This window comes from Cryptomeria japonica, chromosome 11 (assembly GCF_030272615.1).
Source record: "Cryptomeria japonica chromosome 11, Sugi_1.0, whole genome shotgun sequence".
Lineage (NCBI taxonomy): Eukaryota > Viridiplantae > Streptophyta > Pinopsida > Cupressales > Cupressaceae > Cryptomeria > Cryptomeria japonica.
Genome location: NC_081415.1, coordinates 342,925,461 through 342,946,592, shown reverse-complemented (window position 1 = coordinate 342,946,592; position 21,132 = coordinate 342,925,461).

Genomic DNA, 21,132 nt, shown 5'->3' with positions numbered 1-21,132 from the left:
TCATTCCTCCATTTTTAATAATCATCTTTCAAATTTGAAGCATTACACTTATTCTCAAATTTTTTCAAGCTTTCATTTCATATATGCTCATCATTTAGCCTCTTCTAGATCAGGAATTAGACTAAATATGCATGTTTAGAATAATTTCTTTATCATTTTAGCTCAATCATAGATTAAATATAGTATGTTAGGATAGTATTCATACTAATCTTGTCATCTTATCATATAGTTTATTGCATTTCTAAGATCATACATAGCTTAATACATCTCATCCTAAAAACTATCAGTGCATCCCTTGCTCTTGCATTTGCCATCCCTAAACCATTTTGCTCAGTGATCTGAGAGCAAAAACATTGGTTTGAGGGACATTGTGAGATAGAGAACCATGGGACCCTCCTTGGGAAGCTGAGTAATACGTTATTACTCCATAGCTTGCATCAAGAAGTCCTGTGTGTGTGTGTGGACTAGGATTTAACTAAATTTTCACATATTAAGTTTTATTCACCCACTTTTCCCGCATACAGCTTCAAATACCGACACTTATATTCAATTACAACTAGAACATGGTGGAGACTCAAGTGCTACTGCCACTGGTGGGGATGGTATGGGTACTAGTACTAGTTGTGGCCAACAAGTGCAAGGACAAAAAGACACTCAGAAGAGGCCAACACTAGAAGATAATATACAAAATCGCAGTGATCAAGGCATGCTGAAGAAGCAAAAGCTTATGACAAGAATGACGAGTATTAGTACATGTCCAACTACACCAAGTTCCACCATGAAGGTATTGTTTCCAGCTCTAGAGCAAGCACCTGGTCGTCAAATGAGTCTGATAACCCCAACTGTAATTCAGAGTGGGACATGATTAGGAATGGGTTTCGCATCTTTTGTTAGACCTCACAATGAATCAGTTAGAGCCACATGCATAGGCGAAGGTGCCTACATCACTGCAAGTGATATTTCACCATTCAAACATTTAATTGCATCAACAACCCTAGATTTTAATTAAAATAATTTCATTGATCAATTTAGAGAGAGAGAAGAAAAAAATAAAGAAAAAAGGAAGCTAATGATGAAGGTTGCAACTACTACAGTTGTAGGGGAACAACCAAAACCAACAATGAAGAGGGTATATCCCACATATGACCCAAATAAAGAAATGATGAAGTACATGGTTGTTATGCCCCCAATTCCAAATCAAAATAAACCAGAGAATCAGATTGATCCCTCCCAATTTCATGTTAGCACCATCCAAATGGATTTTTCAGGAGTTAAGAATGTGGACAAAATTAATGTGTCAAGAAAGACCAATGAAGTAGCGTACACACATCATTGCTCAAGAAAGAGAGAGAGAGAAATAAGTTGGAGAGACAAATACAAAAGTTATAGAGAGACTTAGAAAATGAGAAAGCAAAGATGAAAGTTGAAAAGAACAATAGAAGTGAATTATAGAAAAGGATAAAAAATTATGCCTCTACATCTACAAGTGCAGAGAACAAATAGTCAAGCATGAAATTGAATGAACTGAAGAAAAACTTAGCTGAAAGCATGAAAAAAATTAAAAGTGAAAGGGCCTCTTCAGTACAATTCTACAAAAATCTGGAGCGGCCTCACCAAAAAAATTACAAGATCAATTGAATAGAGAGAAGGAAAGAGAAAATTGGTGGGAAGAAAAAGTAGAGGAATAAATAAAAACAATGAAAGATTGACTCAAGAGCTGCAAAAACCATACAATGCTATTAACTCTCTCAAAGACAAATTGAGTGGATCTTGGAAACAAACAATGAGGTTTATAAAACAAAAGATTTGGGAGAAAATAATGCGGAAGGATGACCAATTGTGTTAGTTGTTTGAATTGATTGGAAATCTCAGTGTACATTATGTGAAGTTGAATGAATACATTGCTTAGAACAAAAAGCTGATTTCAAGAGAGAAAATTGCAAATCAAATTTTGCAAATAGTCTACAAATGCAATGACAAATATTTGGGATCCAAGGGAATTCATGACTATATTGATGCATCAGTAAAGGCCTCATCTGCCTTTAAAAAATGTAAGAAACTATAGGAATCACAAGAATGTTTGGATAAGACAACAAAAAAGATGAAGAAGCTGCATGGAAAGGTGCAGAGATTGACATAACTTAGTTTGCCGATGAGTTTTGATACAACACATCATACATTGGAGATGCTTCTTTCAAAATTAAGACGGAGGAGAAAATGAAGCTTGGTGTGGACCTGTTTCCTAAGGACACAAATGAGGATAACTTTCTTGCCATCGCCAAACTATTGATAACCTTGAATACAACTTTGGATAAAACATTGATGTCAACTTCCACTTCCAATTATGAATTGCTGACAAATTTGCAAGTCACTTACTTTATGCTAGAACAATTTGGAATTCCATCAGATGGGGAGTGGAGCATTCTATAGAAGCTCATACAATGATTTCATAATAAATATTGTATAATTTTTAATCCCAAATATATTCAAGCTTTCTGATTTACTTTGTTTGTACTTCGAAGAATAGTGTAATTTGTCGTGGCTTGAATTAACTCTGTTTTAATTTTAGAAAGGTCCTTAGATCTAAATCAGAGTTGAAGGCAGACCTTAGTGTTGGGACATTTTTGAATTTTTTTCCATATGGTATAGGGTTTATGTTCTATGTTTTAAAATGTTTAGTATTAAAACCCTTAACCCCAGGTCCTAGCCACACTGCATTCTCTTTTTGATCTATTTCAGCGGTGACCCCGACAACCAGTTTTTGGTGTCCTAAGCTGTCCATTGAGGTCCATTATGTTATCCTATGACTGACCCTTTGTGTTGGCCACCTAGTTCCCCTCTCTTTCCTTTTTTGTTTAACTATCCTTCATCTTTGATTAGATCCACAACTAGTGTTTGTGCATAGTTGCGCGATTAGATTAATGGGATAACAAATGTTAACTCCACAACCCTACCGCTTATGTGGTAGATGGGACCCGCTCAAGCTTGTTGTGCATATATGTGGACCAATCAGCAAGTGTCACATGGAGGGCAGTTTGACATGGTGGAAAGGTGGGCCTGACATGGTTGCATCCTTTGCAATTTACTAAGCAAATAGTTTTGCACAGATCAATGACCATAAGTGATTGTGTGATTGCACTACTAATCAAAGATGCATCCAAAGTCTAATTCTGGAATGCCAATGCATATGTGGCATGTGGGACCCGTGAAGGCTAATGGTAAATATCTTGTCTAATAAGACAAGAGCATATGGATAGCTAAGCCATGCAATAATAGCATGGGACCTATGCCCTTGTTTTCTAAGTGTGAGAAAGGGAGACACTTTCATAGGAGATCTACGACTGAGATTGTCGTGCGATTGCACAATTGGGAAAAGGTGCACGACCAAGATAGCTCCACAATTCCAACATTGCCGAGGAGGCTTAAGAGGTAATGGTGAATTAAACATATTAAATCTACTATGTGCCCCAATGTTCAAATATGAATTACAACCATTACCTCCCACCATCGCACTTGCATACATGCCCACAATTAAAGAATCCATTTTGCCCATTATGATATGAATTTATCTACTATATTAACACCGATCTCCCTCTGATTTGTATTTACAGTACTCTGCATATTTTAAAAATTGTTTTGTGCTTTTTGCTATCTTAATTAGGGTTTCTAAGAAGCGACTGTTGTTTTTAATTTCATTTCACTCATGCTAGCTTTTGACCTCCTCTACATAATTCTAGATTTCTCATTGTTGTTTGAATGTTGTATGATTTAATTGGAGCCAAATTATATAAGCTTCTCATTTCTATTAGTTTGTATAACCCTAACCCTAGGAATGAAAAAAGTCTTCTAATTTGGAGAAGAGAAATTTCTCTAAAGAAATAATTCCACAATTCCCTAGATCATCGGAGACACAAAAGAGATCCAAGCCTGGGTCCCAACCAGATGAATTCATCATTGATTACTCTGCTAGAATCACAGATTCAATGATTCCACCATTAGGTTTAAGTCTCTGGAGGAGAGGCTACAACAAGAAGAAGAGGGTTCCAGTGTCCAACATATGGAATTGCAATCTAGAAAAACTTGTGGTGCCAAATGTCTGTGTGAATACTGAATTGATTGCTGCAAATTACAAGCTTGATACTAGAGAGATTGTGTCGAGTGAAGGTGATAGGTTAACAATGATCGCCAGAGATGTTATCAATGAAGTGTTCATGTTCAAACCTAACACAGATTGGGTCATTGATCCACAAGAGCTAGATATGGAGTATAAGAAAAATGAGATCTTGTATAGAAGATGATTGCAATCATTCAGGCCTCCACACATAAAGGGAGATGATAGAAAGTTGACATCAAAGAAGACTGCCCCTTACAACATAGACCTATTTATCAATTACTTTTTGGATACATACTATGCTTTATGTCAAGTCTATGTTGCGGATGCAAGGGACCTGATTCCAAAATGGATACTGATGGCTTGTATGGATATCTAAAGCAAGGATACCAATAGGCCTTTCGACTATGATTTTGTGGTAGCTCAGAGTTTACATAATGCCTCGTGTGATTTCAAAATGGGAAAATAATTTTTTTTAGCTATTACTCTCTCCTAATGCATATAGTTTTGTACAAAGGTCTTAAGGTATGACATCTTAATTTGCATATTGTAACCATGGCTAAAGGAGAGAAGCTTCCGGTTTAGGAATGGACCTATATCTGGGACTCACATATGAATGAGTCAAACTATTTGGTTTTTGAAAATTTATTTGTAAAAAATATTTTGAGTATTTTGCAGAAGGAAGTTAGGTGGGGTTTAAGCCCAATGGCTAAGGAATTTATCAGAACCAGAGCCCTTAAGCTTGAGTTAGGTATCACCCACAATTGGGGATCTTGGTTTTACTTTAAGGACCACACTATCATGAGGGTTTTTGGTAGTCCTGTTACTCCTAGGATTTTGCCTATTACTATTTAGGATAGGGTTCTTTTTTAGAAATCATGCATCAATTAAATGAGGCTGATATGTCTTTGATGGGAGGGTCACATAAGAAAGGATCAATGGTGCAGGAGCACCTATAATCTAGTAAATAGGTTTTGAGTCGAAGGAGTTAGGGTTAGGTCTATTGTGATACAATAAGGTCTATTAAGACCATTTGTAATGTCATTTCATGTTTTCAAGTCTATATGTCATAGTTGGAGTCATAAATTGCAAGGTTGGAAAAGTTGTCAAATGTGGTCATCGAGATAGTTATCTCAATAAAGTGTTGTTGTCGTAAAAAGCTATCAAAGTGGTCATTGGGATAGTTATCCTGATAAAGTGTCATTGTTGTAAAAATATATCAAAGTGGTCATTGGGATAGTTATCCCAATAAAAGGGTCATCAGAATAGTTTCTTCTACCGGGATTGGCAAATATTGTTTAACCGACTATGGAAGTTTATGCTGATAGTTATCCAATTGTCTTGTTCGATATAGCTATGTCAAAAAGGGCGGCATCAGGATAAGTTTGTTCTGTTGTAGTGATGTGAAATGGTTATTCCACCTTGAAGAGTTATTCCAATGAGTGATTAAGAAGTCATGATTGAATTTTCTATTCTGATATTGATACCCAACATTGATTTAGCAGATCAGTATTGTTATTTCGATATCTATGTCTGACAATGATTTATCAAATGTGGGATTCGAATAGTCTTGCAATCCAATGGTCACGATGAGAAAGCACAAATTTGGTATAAATTGTATAACCGACAGATGGAAGCATGGGATGTTGATATGTGAATTCAAAAATTGGAATGTTCAAAAATTTGATCATTGGCAACTAATTGGAAGATCATTTGTTTCTATAATTTGTCCTATTTTCTGTACTGATTTGATTCAAACTATTTGGGTAAGCACAAATGGATATTAAGTAGTGTGTTTTTTCTTATTGCTGATGATTGAAATTCTTAACTGTCAAAAGGGAGAAATATCCTTGTTGATTTTTCACGAGATTGCCTGATAACTAGGGCTCTAATAGAAAATTGATGATTTTACCCTGACCCGATTGTCATAACACCCTATGTTGCTAATGTGATGAGCATATAATTATAAGTTTGAAGGAGGAAATTTCCTTATTGCATCAATTGGTATCAAACGCGATGGTTGATTCATGCAATTTAGATAATCTGGTATCTTAGGAAATGGTGGATAAGTTGAACTTAAAATGTTTTCCTCATGAAGCACCTTACTCTATTTTTTGGTTGAATGGTGAGCATGCTTTGATTGTGAAGGAACAAACCTGGGTTGAGTTTGAAATAGGCACATATAAGGACAAGATTTTGCGTGATGTTATACCTATGAATACATGTCATTTGTTGTTGGGATTTCCATGGCTATGTAATAGGGATGCTTTGTATGATAGGAGACACAATAGTTATAAGATTAGGAAAGATGGTATTTGTTTTGATTTGACTCCATTGGTATAAGACAGGGTTAAAAGACAACTTATGTAGGACAGATGGGAACCTATAAAGAAAGAGGAGAAGAAGGCAAGAGCAATGCCTAATGGAAGGCAATTAAGGCCTAGCCAGATCACAAAGGAGGAAGAGTACTCTTCCACTGAGTGGACAAAAATGTGAAAGGTAGCAGATGAAATTTGATAGAGGGAATGAGGAAATAGATAATAAAGAGGTCTCCAAGGTTGAGATAATGAAGGAAGAGTAAAACCAAGATGGGCTTGAAAAAGTCATGATGGGAATGGTAGTGTGTACCTTGAAAGGAAGTGGAGTTGTAGGGAAGTCAAGATTGCTAAAAAAAAAGATTATCAATCTGAAGATACAGAGATCAAAGAGGAAGAACACCATGTACAAGGTATAGAGAAATGTGAGAAACAAAACAAATAAATGGTAATCCAAGGAGCATGACAATAATTTGTTACCCCAAGAGGTGAAGGAGATGAGAAGAAGAAGAGTTTGCAGACAGTCACAAAGGTGGAAGGGACTAAGCAAGTGGTAGGACAAGAGAATGCCAAAGACACTATGTATGTGAAGTCTCCAAGGAAAGTGGAGAAAAGAGTTAGTTTTTTGGTTAAGACAATAGGATGTCATTGGTTGCTAGATTTGATAAGAAGCCATTTACATGCTAGTATGATAATGGTTCTAAGCATAAGGAACCTAAAGGTGATAGTGAAGAAAAGAATTCAGAGACAAAGAGGGAAAGAAGTAGCTTGTTCCTTCATTGATGTGATGATCATGATGGTAGAAGTTAAGCTAGGGGAAGAGGAAGGACAAAGTATGGAATGTTTAGAGATGAATGAGACCAACAAATCTGTTGGCAGTAGTTGGATGAAAAAGGTACGGTCAAGTTAGAGCATGAAGGTGCAGATCCAAGGTGACCAGTCAAGAGGAGCACTAATTTGCTTAGTAAAAAATAAGACCAAGGTAAAGATGAAGTCAAATGGAAGCATTTGCATGCTCGAGGAGGATCATCAAAGTATTGAAATTCAAGACAATGTTGCAGACCTCATTTCATTAGGATCATGCAGTTTTTCCTCTCTAGGTGTTTGGTGCAAGAGCACCTGGAATCTAGTAAATAGGGTTTGAGTCATAGGAGTTAGTGTTAGGTCTATTGTAATTCAATAATGTCTATTGAGACCATTTTTAATGTCATTTCATGTTTTCAAGTCTGTATGTCAGAGTTGGAGGCATAATTTGTAAGGTTGGAAAAGTTGTCAAATATGGTCATTGGGATAGTTGTCTTGATAGAGTGTCGTTGTTGTAAAAGCTGTCAAAGTGGTCATCATAATAGTTTCTTCTATCAGGATTGGAAAATATTGTTTAATTGACTATGGAAGGTTATGCCAATAGTTATCCAATTGTCTTGTTCGGTATAACTATGTTGAAATGCGCGACATTGGGATAAGTTTGTTCTATCAGAATTACGTGAAATAGTTATTCTGCCTTGAAGAGTTATTTCGATGAGTGATTAAGAAGTCATGATCAAAGTTTCTATTACGATATTGATACCTAACATTGATTTAGCAAATCGGTATTGTTATTCTGATATTTGTGTCCAACAAAGATTTATCAAATGTGGAATTTGAACAGGCCCGCAGTCCAACGGTCACGACGGGAAAGCACAAATTTGGTATAAATTGTATATCCAACAGATGGAAACGTGGCATGTTGATATGTGAATTCAAAAATTGGAATTTCTAAAATCTGATCATTGGCAACTAATTGGAAGCTCATTCGTTTCTGCAATTTACCATGTTTTATGTACTAATTTGATTCAAACTATTTGGGTAAGCACAAGTGGATATTGAGTATTGTGTTTTTTCCTGTTGTCTATGATTGAAATTATCAACTGCCAAAAGGGAGAAAGATCTTTGTTTATTTTTCATGAGATTTCCTGATAAGTAGGGCTCTAATAGAAAATTGACAATTTTACCTTGACCTGATTGTCATAACACCCTGTGTTGCTAATGTTATGAGCATATAATTGTGAGTTTGAAGGAGGAAATTTCCTTATTGCATCAATCAATGATCCCATCACAAGTTGTGATTGGGATGTATCACTTTTTAAATAGGAAAGCATATGATATCTTGGATTTTATGATGAACAAGTATAGACTTTCCTGAGCTAGATATAAGTTTTATGACTCTGAATGGTTTGTCAAAAATATTGGGAAGGATAAAACACCAGAGCATCAATGGGATAAGGAAGATGATGAAGAACTCATAAGGAATGCAAAAAACTATGAGGAAGTATTTAAAAGAAAGGAAAGGTGGTATAAAATCCAATATGAGGAAAATAGAATAAAGAAGGAGGATAGTTCTTACTTTCAAGCATGGAAAATGAAAATAATCCTAGAAGCAAGGATGAGAGAAATTTTTGCTACTTATATAGATGTTGATAGAATGCCCCTGCCTCATGAGAGACCCTGCTCGGATGTTATACCCCCAGTGCAAGTAGTAGAGGAGGAAAGGCTAGAATCCCCTTAGTCAATTGGCTCTCTCATTGGCCCTGCTTCCCCTCCCTTGAGCCCTCAAGAACCTGCATCCACATCTTCTCTTGATCCAAAATAATCACACCCTTCCCCCTCACAAATATTTCTTGTAGAAGATGCCATGAAGAGGCCCTTGAGTGCACCATCTTTGAGTGGTTCTATTTTTCAATTCCTAAAGAGCCCTAGAGCTATCATTCCTATGTATATATTGTCTTCAAGAAGATAAATCCCTTTCAAGTCATATCAAGGTTTTAAATTCCAAGGGGATGAGCCCTTACCTCCTCATAGATTTGATACAAGGGTAGGGGTTACCATTCAAAATCCTCCTAAAGAGTGGGCCCTTTATGTTGTTAAACTTCAGGGAGATCTCAGTGAAGAAGTGAGATTGAATGCTTGTGAACAATTCATGAGGGATGATGATTTCATAAATACTAGGGAATTCAAACATTTTATTATCATAAATTTGACAAATGAAATGGAAAAGAGAAGAGGTATTAAATTTGATAGTTTGGGGAACGAAGAAAGATTGAGAATAAAAGCTGAGGTCCTAAGAGCTATAAAGGAACAATTTGCTACGGGGTACTCCTTTTGGAAGGATGGGACAACTCTTCTGCTATTGTTTTTGATGAATTGAGAAGGAGATATGACATAGATATAGAATCAATGGATCCAATGCAGAGAGAGGAAGTACTTTCAAGAGCACTATTTGATGATCATCTTGATTAGCTAGTTATTTGGTGTCTTCATAGAGTCACAAAAAGGCCTAGTATGAGCTATGAAGCTGATCAATTATTTGGGGGTCTGTTAGTCAAAAGAGTGGCTAACACTTCCATTATAGAGGAAAAATACCTCAATCTAGATGTGGAAAAATTTACTCATAAGGTGGCTTTGAAGACAAAGGAAGAGGTCACAATTTTGAGAGAGAAGGTGACTGCTCTAGAAGAACAATTAAGAGTAGGACCAACATACATACCTCTGGGAAGGATTGAGTATACATGTGATGAACATATGAGATTAAGGAATGATCTATCTCAATATAGACTGGAGATAGTCAGTTTTAGTAATGAAAGGGATGTGCTAAAGATGGATTCTTTGCAGATGGAGAGAAGAATAAAGAGACATTGCAAAATCATGGTTGGAATCAAAGATCAATGAAATTTTGGACCATGTTGATACATCATGGGATGAGCACAAGGAGTTGTTGAGTTTTTCTCAAGAACATTTGAGATGATGACATTTCATGGCCTGCTCATTATCTCATATGAGCAAGACAATTGCAGTGTTGGAGATTTCATTGATTAAGCCTCTTCCAAGTTTCTTACATGACATGATCAAAATTTTTAAAAGCATGTTTGAGATGTTAAAGCAACTCTTTATTATTCACAAGATGTATACACATAAAATTAGTAGTGAAATCAGTGTCTTTAAGTTTTAGTCGTGAGCCACATGCCTCCTTTGTTTGACAAAGAAAGCAGTAGGACAAAAGGAGAAAAGGTCTTGAGAGCCAAAGCAAATTGGAAGACTGATATCAAGACAATTCAGGATCACATGTTACCAAATATAACTTCAAATGATACACAATTAATTAAGAAGTTAGAATCCTACATGGATGCACTCTCAAGGTTCAACATTGGTATGACCAGAATAGAGGTGATCAAGCTAGAAATTGAAGATGACAACTATCAAAAACATCTCAAAGCTTTTCATGATCTCAAACAATATGTATTTGAAGACTTATGATCCTTTCTCCTCTCTTTTCTATGATTCTTCTCATTTTGAAATTTTTAATTTTCAAATGAAGAAAAGGAAGAACACATCAAGAGGCTTCAACAATTCAATGAGCATTGATCTGATTACTTTTGATCCTTTTTCCTTTAAATTTCCTTAGCATTAAAATTTTGATATTGTAAAAGGCCCAAAGCTTGTTGCATCCTCAATTTTTCTATAAGAGGATAATCAAGGCCTTGTTTTTCCCTCTCCTTTGACTTCTACATATACTTCAAAATTCCAATAGAAGCAAATATACTAATTCACAAAGGGTGAATAATACACAAAAAGTCCACAGTTGTTATCCATAATCTTATATGAATCAATGAAATTGAGGATTTTTTGGCTGAGGTTCATATGTCTACATTGTGTTGTTGAGTTTGAATGGCTTTCAGATTCTTCTAAAGTAGAAGATTCAAATTTGAATGTCTTTCAACTTCTTCTAAAGTAGAAGATTCAAATTGCTTACTCTATTCAAACAGATTCTATGTAGAGAACAAGTAGTAAGTTGCAATTGGGAAAATTCATCTCATGCTATGGTTGATATCAAATATTAATCATATTTTTTGATACTAATGCAATTATCAATCTCCATGATCATGATGTAATTACTAATGCAATACTACACTTTTTTGATACTTGAATGTTGAATCAAAATTATCAAATAAACAATGACTAATGCAACCTTATTCTTGAACACTGAAAAATAGTAGTACGTTAATTTATTAACTTGTAAATAGAAATTTGAAAAATGCAATTGCATATCAAAATTAAATGATATTGATAGAAACATAAAATATCATCAAGCACAATTAGGATTTTGTAATGTGACAGATGGAATAAATTATGCAATATGCAACCAAAAGTTTAATAAATACCTAGTAACTGCCAAATGCTAAATCTCTTAAATTTTCCAAATCATCTCATCATCCTGATCATCAAATCGAGAGATTCCTTGATTATTGTCTGCATTTTATTTCCTTTGCATACCTCCGCTTGACCACATCTCAAAACTAGTAGTACATGTGTCACTGGCATCCATTCGGTCACTGTCAATTGTCCCACTTTGGTTTGTAGTGTTGCCCAAACCTCTTCTTCCAGTTTTGGACATCTAGATTCCCAGTGCCCTTTCATAAGGAAAACTTTGGACATCATACCTCAATGTAGATAGCTGCAAGAAATTTTCCAAATTCTTGTCGAGTTTATTCCTTATCTTTTATTTTAAGAACCCCAAAGCATTGAAAACTCTCTCACCCTCCACCAAACCCAATATCATGTTTTGACATAAATCAACAAGTTTGAGAAAATCTGATAGTGAATCGGCCAATTGTGAGCTCTAACCTATCTTTGTCCAAACCTTTGTTTTTGATCTCTCTTTCAAGGGGTTCTCTGCTTTTTTTGATTCTTTGAATTGTTTCCTCATAGTTAATGCAAAATGGGTTTATTTCTCTCTAAGAATTATTTAATCTAAAATTGCTTCTATAGTTTGTCCATTGATTTCTACAGATTTGCAAAACTGGTTTATCAAATTCATCATTCTATGATGAAAGTTAGCTGGATTGTTGAGTTCCCAATATTGAGGAAACACAACACACATCGCTTCAAGTAACTCATCACAAGGGAATCATTTTCTAATTAATGAGGAAACAAAAGAGATAATTTTCTTTAGACTAGCAGTCACAAAATCAACAATCTTGCTAAAATATTCCCTTGTGACACTTACTTCTTGCTTCTTACAATGTTTTCCTGGTTCTATGATCCTGGCAAGGTGATGTTATGCCCTCCATACCTAACCGCATCAGTTTCCTTGTCTTGAAAATATGGGTCTCCTCTCTTTTGCTTTTTGTAGTTTTATTTTTCTTAGTTTTTGCCTTAACACCCCGAAACCCTGAGGTGTTTTTTGCTTTGTTTCGAGGTCTACCCTGGAACCTCAAAACCCCAGAGTCTCGAGGTAGCCTCTCTGTTTCTTGTCTTTGGTCTAGACCTTGGAACCGCAGAATCTCGAGGTCTTTCCTTATTCCTTTTTGTTGAAGCCTCAGAATCCCAAAATTCTGAGTTCTTCATGTTTTGTCATTTGTTTTTTTGTGAACTTTGGAATTTTGGAATCTTGGAATCCCGAATTTGTTTTGTGTTTCCACCTCGAAACCCCAGAACCCCAAAGTCCCGAGGTGCCCTACTTGTTGTTGAGACATACCTTGAAAACCTAGAACCCCGAAGTTTCGAGGCATGTTCATGATTTTTTTTCTGTCATCTTGGAAGTCCAAAACCCTAGACTTCCAAGGTAGTGTTCAAGGCAATTGTACGGACAACTTATGGGGGGGGGGGGGGTATAAATAGGGAAAATGAACTTTTCAAAGTTAATTTGTGCATTCAAGCTTTCCAGTTTTCTAGCTCTGACCTCCTGAGTTTGTGCCTCCGTGTTGTCGAGTTTTCGCACGTTTTCTCCCACCAGGTTGGTGGATTTCTTCCATCCTGTGTTTTCTACTTTAGATTTTCTAGTTTTCTAGTGTATATTTTCTTTGGATTTTTCTTTTTTTTTTCTTTTCTTTTCTCGTTTTGTGTGTTGGTGTTTTTCGCGTGCCCTAGGTTCGAGATTTCGGGTCCCCGAGATCCTGAAGTCTTGTGTTTTTCTCATCACAACCTCAGAACCCCAGGAATCCAAAGTTGTTCTCCTTTGACCATGCCTTGAACTCCAGAACCCTGAAACCTTGGAGTTCCGAACTCTGCTATTTTATTTCACCTCAGAATCTCGAAGTTCCAGACCATCCTTTTGGACCTTCAACTAAACTACCCTGAAACCCCGAAGTTTCGAGCTCTATTATTTTATCTTACCTCAGAACCCCAGAGTTTCGGGCTTGGTCATTTTAGCTTATCCTTACCTTGGAACCCCGAAGTTCCAAAGTTAATTATTTTTTAAGGAGTTTTCCACCTCGAAACCTCGGAATGCCGGAGTGGGTGATAAAATTGATAGGCTAATTTTTGGTTCTTTCTTGCATATTAGAGCAATTAAATGGACCCAACCTCCAACAAGAAAGTTAGAGAATTGGATAGGCTACCTACAACCATGAAGTACCACTACCAAGGTTAGAATTATGCTTCCAAATTGGAGGATTAGATCAAATGGGTGACCGATACCGAAGTAGGTCATATTGATTTAGAAGATATTAGAACACAGTTGGGCAAACCAAGGTCAAATGCTCCTTATAGGAGGATCAAGAGGTCAGGGCTAGTAGAGGTAACCATATGAGTTTATCATATAGAGGGGGCAATTGATAAGCTGGTCGACAGGTGGGAGTAGGCAAAGCAAATTTTGGAGAAGTCTGAGTTCTGGATTTCTCATGTTGTTGATCGTCTTGCTGAGGTATTTGCATGCTTCATTAGCAACTACAAGAGTTATAAAAGGAGTAGAGGATGAACATATAGTTGTTGCACATGAAATTTTGAGAATTTTGCATGTCACTATTACTGGGACTTCAACTACTACTCCAACATGTACTTTAATTATTGAGAAAGTTTTGCACGATTACAAAGTGTTGGTTCATGGAGCATCGTTTTTCGTAATGGTCACCCAGTCACAGTTTCGTAGTAGTTAATTGGAGTTCAAGGAAGAGACTTGCATGCCAACTGCAACTCCTTGCTTTTTTTTTTATTGCTTAATTTAGATAGGTTTATTTCCTAGAAAGTAGGACAAGAAACTCTATAAATTAGAGATTTTGATTAATTATAAGGGTCAACAAATTGATGATTTGATGCCCAATTAGAGATTCTTTTAGATATTTTTATGCAGATTTTATGAGTTTGAGTAGATGTTATGATACATTCTTTAGAGTTAATACAAGAAGCAACTTATAGATTTCCCGATCTATGTGTATGTGCTATGGATTTTTTCTTTGCAGTCTGGTAGTGTCTATTATTTGAAATCAGAAACTTATTTTGATCTTATGTTTTATCACTTTATGAATCATATTGTGCATACAATGATGTATGAGAATTGATGTGATAGAATAATATTGTGGTGATATTCGTTTCCATGAATTTGTAAGGTTTCATGAATTTGCATGTTTATTGGAAGTCTATTACTAAATGTTGTTTTGAATGATGTTGATGATATTTAGATTGCAGGGTGCTAATTGAGTAGTTCATTAGGTTGTTATTGTATTCATTTCATTGTTATTTTCTTGTTTCCTTGATCTATCTTTTACTGTTTATTTTGAAAGAGAATCTAAATCATAAAATACAAAAAAAATAAGTTGTTATTGGAAGTCATTTCAGCCAGCAAGCCCCTTGACAGGTACAATCACATCAACCATTGAGCTTCCCATCGCCATCAAGACTCGATTATAGAGACCTTGGAGCAGTTAGTTTCCTGAAACTTATTGCATTTCAGGAGAGGTGGCGAGTATTCACATAAACTACCTAACTTTTGGTGAGTGTGCCAAAACACTCATCAATAGAAACTGGTGCTAGAAGGAGGGCCATGTAATGATTTTTGAATTATTTGCTTAAGTTAGAGTGAGTTAGACCTTGGTAAAGTTTGAATCCAATGGGTAGTCCATTGTGCATACCCGAGATTGTTCATACAATTCCTTATCATGCGTATAACGGGCTTCCCATGTTATTTCCTGAGAATGGACAAAGTGCTTCAGACCATGTAAATGGTTTTATACATCAAGTATTTTTTCTTCAAAGAACACTAGAGGATGTTGCTTGCAACTTATTTGTTCAAACTCTTCAAGGTTCAACATCAAAGTGGTATGCAAGTCTTTCTCCTAACCTGATTTGTTCATAGCATGAACTTTAAATCCTTTTCTTAAGTCAATTTGATCCTTTCACAAGATTGGAAGATTCACTAATTCAATTTGCAAATGTGAAAAGAGTATCTGGTGAATCAATTGCTCAATTCAATCATAGATTCTTTCTTATGTATCAAAGAGTTTAATCTACAAGCAGAGTAATAGATGCAAGATTTTTGAAAGGTCATTACTTTTGGGGTATTGGTACTATGTTTGCAGAGAAGATTAAAAGTTTTGGTGAAGTCAATGATGTACATCAGGCACTTGGAATAGCCTTAATCTTAGCACAATTTGGGTATGACGCTGTGAATAATAATTTTTACCATTTTAATGAAATTATGTTAGGAGGTTGTTCGTATGTACAAACTTGTGCTTAATCATATACCACACCTATCCAACAAAAAGCATTCAAAAGATACAACTTCCCAAATATGTCTACTATGACTTCAAATAACACAATAGATCAACATAGTTGTAATCAATGAATACAACTTTAAAATCTGAATGAAAATGCTACTGTGTGAGCTTGAATTTCATCCTCCAAAATGTTACCTGTAATAAGTTAGTTTCACAAAATACAATGGAAATGCATACAGGAAATCCAAAATCTACAAATGAAACTACATGAAATACATACTAAAATAAAACATTATTTTACCTTCATGGCTTATGTCTCATTGTGTCCTAACTCCACTGTTCCTGGTTGCAGATGGTGTGCTCTTAGACAATGCACTGTTGGCTTCCAAGATGGCATATGAAGAATGGACTAATAACTTGTAGTTAATTGATAGTTGTTGGCATTATGTGAACTGGTATGAGGACATAATGACATTGTATGTTGTCATTGATGTCAATATGCTGAAGAGGTGAGAACCGACATATGTGAGAACCAGTATAACAATGTGAACCGACATTTGTGCCAAAGTGAAGCAGTGTGTTTGTTCAAGGTGAACCAGCATATGGTTATGGAAACCGACACATGGAAGCGTTTTATGACTATCGATTGGTAGTCTCAACTTCAGGGTTTCCAGTTGAAGTGCTTCAAGCATGTGTGGCTCAAGCGGTGACTTTGTGTGATGAGTTAGCATGGTAATGAAGAACAGATCGTGTTGCCACATAAGCCTTGTGCGCATGAAGGATCTTGCATGAAGGAGATTGTTCCTATCTACCTCAGGAATGTGCAAAGTCTGTAAATGGTGATAATGTGTGATGGGTTATCAGCTGCTATGAAATCGGTGGAAAATGGACGATGGAGAATGTCTTGAGATTGGATCAAGACTGTTGCATTTAATGAAGTGTGCTCAATGGTCAGGATTGAACCGTTTGAATTCCTTAACCTAATAGGTTTAGGGTTTAGGGTTTATGCTACCGACCTATCTATTTTCCTATAAGATCGATGTTGCGATTCTTTCTAGGGTTGTTGGCAAAAGTTGTGTGTGTGTATCCAAGAGAAGAGATACGTGATTCTTGCCAGACCAAAGGAGAGAAGTGATACCTGCAGAGTGTAAGTGCAGAAGGTGAAGAGGAGCTTAAGAGGATCTACATTGGCATTGAGTGTTGTAACCAGATCATTGTAATACATGTTGATCTCTAACCACTTCAACAGTTGAGAAATCCCTTAACAGGGTAGCTTTAACCGGCTTGCTGTAAATCCTTTAACAGGGTGACTCAAAACCATTGAGTTCTTGAAATCCTCTAATAAGGTAACCTTTAATAGGGTTTAACCCTTAACTAGGTATTCTAGCCATCCCTTAACTGGGTGATCCCTAACAGGATCGGTTCCTAACAGAACCTATTGTATCAGTCTTTAACCGGACAAGGCTCCTGATAGAGCGGACTTCTGAAGAGTTGAAAAACAAGCTTGTGGGTATTCATCCCCACCGTGGTTTTTCCCAGTTGGGTTTCCACGTGAAAAATAAGTGTGTCATGTGTGATGTCTTCTTCATGTGATGTTATGTTGTTTTCTGTCAAGCGGTGAATCATGTTGATCTAGTTGCTTATATGTATATCTTTGATGGTAGATTACATGTTTATGCATAAGGGTGAAATGGAAATGAAGTGTTAGAGTATATGAGAAGATAGGTGTCACCCGGTTTATGCTTGTCTCAGTTATTCTGGGTTTTGCGGTTGTACTCTGTTTTAGGATTGGTGTTACTGTTTGTTTGTCAATGCACAGTGTCTGCTGACAACCCGGTTTAAAAGTGTGTTTTTGTCTGTATTGATTCACCCCCCCTCTCAGTACCAGTTTGGTACTATTTGTTCATCATTGAGCTATCAATAACTGATAGTATGATATGCAAAGCTACATGATGAGGCTAAAATGATAATGCTATATGATTATATTGCTAAAATGATATTTGCTATTTGCTAATTGCTTCAAAAACTCACAGATGCATATGATTGATTGAAAACTATTTTGAAGACTCAATCTCTCAACTGAAGCTCTTGATTTTATAGACTTTGAGAGGATAAGATGATGTGGCTCAAATCAATGGTCATGATCAGATCTACAGATTTGAATGGCTATGAGCAAAGGTGAAGGTTGAGAGAAAGGGGGAAGGAGAAGACAAGTGTCACTCATCTCACCTTGACTGGGTTGCTGACTGAGAGAATCTAGGAATGGTTGGAGGAAATTTAGGCATGAGAGGACAAGTGGACTCAATTCCTTCCTAAGATGTAGGGGGTGTTGGAGAGAATATAGGAAATGGTTATGAAATATGTGTACGTACACAATTTTCATTAAGTTCGGAGGTTGGAGATAAATGATGAATTAATATTTAAGAAATATTAATTTCCTTAGCCACATGTTTGATGAGTTGGCAAAGGGAAGATGAAGTGGAGATGGAAGAATGAGTTGGAAAAGGGATTAAATAATTTAGAAATTATTTAATATTTGAGTCTACAGGATAGGAGAATAACTATTAAATATTGGATATTTAATTGTTTGGAGGAGATAATTAAATATTAGATATTTAATTAATTAGAAGAATAGGATAATTAAATATTAGATATTTAATTAATTAGAAGAATAGGATAGATGAATTAATTAATAAAATATTAATTAATAGAAAGACATGAAAAAGAATTAAATAAATTAATCTTTTCAAATTAACTATTTAATAGAAGAATAATTATTAAATAAATATAAAATATTTATTTAATTGCTCATAGCCAATTTTAGGTGTATACAACTACATCTACTAATGAAGTTTGTATGGTTTCAACTTCTTTCTTTCATCATGATTCAAGAAGAAGAACAATAGATTATAATAAATTTGTAGCTACGAAAGTCAATGATCAGTCATGCCACATGAACATGTTGTTTGAAAATAAAGAAGAAGTGGCCGCAAATTTTGATTACAAACAAAAAATCAGATTTGGAGGTGATTCAACAACCACTTTCGACAGAGATTTGGGAGAAGTTGAAGTTGCCACAATGCTACCCGAACACTTATAATGAAGAATCGACAAGTGGAAGGATTTATATGTATTGTCAAGGTAAATTCCATGATGATCAACCACATGATGAAGGTGTGCAGAATTTTGGTTTATGGTTGGATACTACACCTATGCATAAACATTTGGATGAAAGGTTGAGAAGTCTTTGAGGGATTTTTCATGGGTGGATGGATTTAGAATACATTGCACAAACAAACATTATGAGATTAATTGTTGTGTTTTCCTTGAGAAATTGGATAGATATTTGAAACACGTGATTAAACTTGAGGATGTATTCACTCCCCTCGAAGATCATTGGGACCTCGAGTTGACAAATGAGTTGAGAGAAAAAATCCTACTACTTAAGGCACAAGAGGATTCACAACCATTCACTCATGAAGGAAATTTGCTTGATGAAAGCCATCATGATGGAGAACTTATGATAAGTACGTATGAAGCTGGTAAGGTGGTGTTTATGCCTTCCTCTATCAATGAATATGAGAGAAATATTGAACTGAATTCACCATGTAAAAACAATGTTGATTGGTGTTCGAATTTGTTGAATAAAGAAGCTGAGTTGATGATTAGTTTTGATGTGATTGGAGTAAGGAATGACAGTCCCACTGATTTCGAAAGCAAGAACATTGATCTATGTATTGATTTTGTTAGTAATGGGACTGATCTTGCAAAAGATTGTGAAATTTAAAAGGTGAATGATAACTACATTTGTGTTGATAAGGGTAATAAGTTTGAAATTAGCTATGTAGATGGTGATAATGAAAGCTTCTCACTTGAATTCCAAGGCCAAGATGATCCAAGTGGAATTACAATGATGAGAAGGAAGACAACATATTCCTTGATGAGGTTGTAAATGATCTTTTCTTGCATTCAGATGATTACTTGGTGGATCAATCTTTTAACACAAATAGAGAGATGAATCTAAATCAGAAATTCCTTGATGAATGCCTAAATCAAATTTACCTCGATCATGAAAACAAACCAGCCAATGCGATGAATGTTGATGAAATTGATTTGTTGTATGAAACTAACCATTTGTCACAACAAAATGTTGATGATGAGGCTGAGGATGGTGAAGGTCAAGCTGATCGAGAGCATACTTCCAAAAGAAAATCAGAAGTTGAGCTACCTGTACAAATCCAACAATGGGAAATCAGGGAATGTTTCCACCAATTTGATTTTATGCATTCAAATGGACTTTCAAGAGAAGTTTCATATTATCAATTTGCTAAGGTTTATGAATTTTAAAATAAAATGCCCAATGTTGATTTCTCTACTTTTGTTGATCCCATCCGAGAAATTGATGAAGTTGATGTACATGTTGTGCAAGAAGACGAGAATCCCCAAGTCTTCCAAGTTGAAGGTCAAGGTTATATTCAACTCACTGCAAAAGATGAAGTGCAAAGAATGATGAACCTTGTGGCAAAGCTAAGTATTGAAATAGAGAGCCCAGGATACTCTGGTAATATAGAAGATTTTGCAGTATGTGATTCATGTAGAATCCATCCTACGAATTTGCACCCGGAGATATGTTGTCTTGATTTTATACTTTCTTGGGAGATTGCTGCAAATTTTAAGATGGATACTAAAGAAGGTAATTTGAAGAAGAAAGAACCTCATATTTCTTGTTTATTAGAAGAAGGCTTTGAAGTAAATAGTCTAGTGGTAGTTGAATGTCTTAGTTCACCACTTGGGATTGTTATTCATGATAATGATGTGTTAGAAATTGAAGCTAATCTTGTTGACAATCAACATAACACGTCACTGACAAATGTTGATTTTTTTGATATGTATAAACCTGAGCGGGACACCAAGTTCTACCTTGAGATGGGACCTCATAGTGATGAAGTAACTATGTGGGAGCATGCTCCTACAATGCAATCAAATTAGGTGGCCTCCTTCCTTTTCCTTCCATCCGTTGATTACTTTGTGTTCGAGTATGAGATGGGGGAGATTAAAAATTGTTTATGGGTAGATCATGATCAAAATGAAAACCCATAATTATTGATCTTTAAAGTTTTATGCTCTCAAAATGAATTGAAATTGTTAAAGCTTTACATTTCTAAGTACAAAAATAAATTTTCTAGACTTAGGAATTGGCCAACTAAGTTGTTACTGCTGAACATAATGAAAAATCAGT